Source organism: Onychostoma macrolepis, chromosome 06, assembly GCF_012432095.1.
Source record: "Onychostoma macrolepis isolate SWU-2019 chromosome 06, ASM1243209v1, whole genome shotgun sequence".
NCBI classification, from domain to species: Eukaryota; Metazoa; Chordata; class Actinopteri; order Cypriniformes; family Cyprinidae; genus Onychostoma; species Onychostoma macrolepis.
Window position 1 is genome coordinate 17,226,047 of NC_081160.1, and position 4,892 is coordinate 17,230,938.

Sequence of the window (4,892 nt, forward strand, 5' to 3'; positions counted from 1 at the left end):
TACACATATACACACACACATATATATATATATGTATACTGTATATAAAGACACTTTGCGAGATATCACAATGTGATACATAGATTTGCAATTATGAGAAGCCAAGACGCATCTAAGCGATATAAAGGCACATTGCGAGAAAATCACGCTATGAGATATAATATATAACAGTTCAGAAATATAAATTTACATTGTGCAATAAAGTTAAGTCGTGACGTATTGTCAAGTATGGTGACCCATACTTGAAATTGTGCTCTGCATTTAACCCATCCAAGTGCACACACACAGCAGTGAGTAGTGAACAAATGCACACACACATACAGTGAACACACACCCAGAGCAGTGGGCAGCCATTGCTCCAGCGCCCAGGGCTGCAATTAGGGGTTCGGTGTCTTGCTCAAGGGCACCTTAGTCATGGTATCAAAGGTGGAGAGAGTGCTGTTCATTCAAAATCCCCACCTTCAATTCCTGCCGGTGCGAGAATCGAACCAGCAACCTTCAGGTTACAAGCCCGACTCCCTAACCATTAGGCCACGACTTTGAAAAACAAAGGTCAGATTTAAAGTTACAATATGCAACTTTCCTATATAGTCAAGAAATGTTTCAGTTGCAAGCAAATTGAGAAAATCACATAGTGATATACAAATTCGCAATCATGAGAAACAATTGCAAAATAAAATCTTTACACATTGTGGTGTAAAAATATGTATTGCGTGATAAAAAGTCACAAATGAAAGATGTAAAGACACTACAGGATAAAGTCACATTATGAGATATAAAGTAGCAACAATGAGATATTAAGTCTGGTAGGGAGAAATAAAGCCACAAGGACCTATGAGGGGGAAACAGGCTTCCATACTATTGCCCTCCAGTCTGTGCTGGATGAGGGTTGAGAGAAATGCAGACTGCAGGGTATGGAAGAAAAAGGAAGAGCGAAGTAAAGGGCACAAACTGTTTTCTGTGTAAATAACGTGCAAAGACACTCAGAGAACGTCAAAACATGGAGGCCAATGTTGGGGCAGCCTGTCACCGCAATTCAGCATCACACATCACCCAAGGGGTTTAGTCATGCAGTGATGCTGTGGTGCATTCTTTGTGTGTGCGTGGCTGTTCAGATGAAGTATTTTCTTGCCAACGTTCCTTAATGCATGGCACCATCATTTTCACTGTATAAATAGTAAGCTCTGGCCTAGGACTTCAAGCTATGCACAACACTGACAGATTCCTGGTGCACCATTAAGAAAAGTGATGTCTCCTGATAATATTAGAAAGCATGTTTTCAGGTCGGCAAAGAGAGATTCAAATACATTTTCCAGCTGACAAAGGTGAGCTGAGGTCAGCTTGAGTATGTTCACAGTCTGCATTTGAATTCCTCAAGTTACAACGTGTAATATTTCATATGTATGTCTCGTCTCCAGCTGCACATCTGTGATTGCTTCTGCATATCAGTGCAAATACTGTACAGCTCTGGAAAAAATTAAGAGACCACTTTGTTGAATTCCAACACAGGCGCACCTTATTCTGTTTAACAAAGTACTGATTAGGTGATCACCTCAACCAAATCCCTCTACCAGGGTCCACTAGTGACTATCACTATCCTCTTGCAATAGGACCAACTGGATGGCAAAAACAGTGCTAGTAGTACCTCTAAAGTAATTGGAATCAAATAATAACTATTGACCATGCCAAAATGTTTTGAGTGAGGAAAAGAAGGGTTCAATTCTGGCTTTACTGGCCGAGGGATACATTGAGCATCTGGTTTCTTCCATCATTAAAATTTCAAAGACAGTGGTTCATAAGAACAAGGTCAAGCTGCAAATATTGGGGACAACAAAGCTACAGACCAACAAATTCACCAAAAAGTAAAATAGTAACGTTTTCTCATGACATTAGGGTTGGAAATGTCTACATACTGTTTGAATGACACTCAGCCAATCAAATTCAAGAATCACAACTAATTTGTGATACAAAAATTAAAAACCACATATACAATGTTTTTGGGGATGAATACATTGCAAGCTCACTGTATATAATGTGCTACTTTAATCTCCGAAAAATCAATTTAGGCCTTTATTGTGATAGTCAATGTGCAGTAAGACATGAGAAAAAGGTCAGTGATGTGGCAGAAATGCTGATTTTCTGCCTGAGGCTTGATATTTTAGTTCTGTTGTGGTCCTAATTTACCCTCTGCTGCTGGCTTTGATTTTCCTCTCAGTGACTCTGTCCTCGAGAAATGGCAATTAGCTGTGCACAGCTAGCAGGCTGTTCAGTAGTCTGTTTAGAAAACAAAATAATGAGATTACGCTAGGTAATTAAACCCCCAGTTGTGCTGTGCGCTGCGCTTATCTTTAGCATATGTGGACTGGGCTATTGGTTGGTAATGCAAGGTCATGAGGTTTGCATGTGTCTGCGTTACTTCAAACACCCTGCAAATTTAAAAAAAGATCATATAAAAAATGTCAGTGCTGTTTAGCTTAAAGGAATAGCACACCCCAAAATATTTACTAATACATGTTGTTCCAAACCTGTGCAACTTACCTTTTTCTTCTTTTTTTCCCCCTGTGGAGCACAGAAGAGGAAAGTTGGAACAATGCATTATTTCTGTGCAGTTACAGTGAATATGCATAGAAACTTTCAAGCTTCAAAACACACCATAAAATTATTATAAATCTAGTCCACATTAGCTTTGTGTGAGGAATTAAAATGAAATGAAAGCCAAAATTAATCATTCATTTGAGTCAGATCTTTTCGATGAATTAGTTGATCCAATTAACAAAGTGGTTCTGAATTATTTATTCACAAATCTGACATCACATTTCAGTGACTTAAAGGACCTATATTACTTTCTTCTGTGGAACCTAAAGGAACAAATCTCTCTCTCTCTATCATTTTTGGGTGAACTGTCACTTTAAATATTTCTCCATTCTTCACACAAAGCTATGGTGCGGCTTCAGAAGATTTGGATTGGAATGCACAAGCCATATGGACCACTTTGTGTGTATTTTATTGTGCTTTTATGTCCTTTTTGAGTGTAAATTCTTGTAACACTTTATTTTAAGGTCTCTTAACTAGTTGCTTATTAGCATGCATATTACTAGAATATTAGCCATTTATTAGTAGTAATTAAGCACATATTAATGCCTTATTCTACATCACCTTATTCTACATCCATAATCCTACCCAATACCTAAACTTAACAACTACCTTACTAACTATTAATAAGCAGAAAATTAGGAATTTATTGAGGGAAAAGTCGTAGTTAAGAGTGAATAAGTGTTCCCTATTCTAGAGTATTACCTAAATTCTTTATAATTGCATGGAAAAGAGTAACCTGTAAAACAACACAAGGGACAATAAATAATAACAGAATTTTATTTGTGGAATGTGGATGAAGTATTCCTTTAAAAGATTGTGTAGTTTTTATTTTATTCCACTAAGCAATCACTTAAAAATTTCAAAATGTTTCATATTCCACGTAATAGACGTAACATACTGATGTATTTATGAACAAGCAGCTTAGAGCTACCCATGGGGTATCTAAAAAGATGAACTAAATGCATCTCAAGGACTGTCTAAACTTATTTCGTTTGGGCTATGTTAAGGATGTTCCCTTGCTGTCAAATTCAAGAAAATACATACAATGCACTCAACAACAAACAAACAAACAAAAAAAAGACTCAAAAACCTACAGATGGGTCTGTGTACGTCTATGACAAATCATTTTTCTTTTCTTTTCTTTTTTTTTTCTTTTTTTTTCATCATGGTTAAAAGGGCCATAGATGCGATTTCAAGTTTTCATTTGTCTTTGGAGTGTTACAAGCTGTTCGTGCATATATAAGATCTGTAAAGTTTCAAAGACTAAAGTCTCAAATCCAAAGAGATATATTTAATAGAAGTTAAGACTCATCCACACCTTCCTAAAACGCCTCATTTAACCCCCACACACAAATCTACATCACTGTGTTGGAAGATTTGCATAACACCACCCAAATGTTTACGCAAAGAAAGAAGGCGTAACTTTTATTCTCGCTGTAGTATTGTTGCCACCACCGCCATGCCGTGAAGATGCTGTGTGTTTCCAAATAAGGTAAGGGGAGTAACATTTCCATCACACGCCTGAGGTATTCGGCTAATCACAATGCACTGCATAGCTGGCCAATCAAAGCACACCACGCTTTTCAGAATGATGAGCTTTGTAAAAATTGATGCGTTTCAGAAAGTTGAGGCAAAGAGGAGCAACAAAAGTGTTTTTTGAACCTTAAACCATGTAAACAGATTGCATTACACCAAATACATAAAATAATGTTATTTTTAGCATCGTCATATGACCCCAAAAACAAAAAATGAATGGACACAAAAGTACAGGGACCCAGATGTCCCATAGAGAACCGAGGCCACTGCACTGGCAAAAAGGCCAAAAAAACAATGTGATTTCTCTCATCAGTTCCTTCTCTTGGCTCTCATGAGTAATAAGCACATGAGTGTTTGCTCTCGCTAGCTATTTTAGAAGTTCAAGCTGTCTGCTCTGCATTGACAACCATTAATCAATTATGAGCCCTGCTAGTGCCCCTCATAAAGATTTACTACCTCATGTTCCTTTAATTCAGTCTGGCTGCACACTCTAACATCAGCATCCAATGAAAGCAAGAGCTCTTAGTTTTATGGCTTCTCAGTAACTCTTTTCCCAAAACTCAAAACAAAGCAACCCGAGAAGTACCCACTGAGTTAAGAACCATTAGAGGTTGAGATATGCTGAGATATTTTTGTTTTCCATGCTTTCATGCAAACAGTTTGCCACCCTGTGAGATCCTCTACATTAACATAACAAGGTTCTTCAATTAAATGTTGTGGTTGGTGTTCTGATTGGTATCTTAAAATTTTGAAGGCCTAAT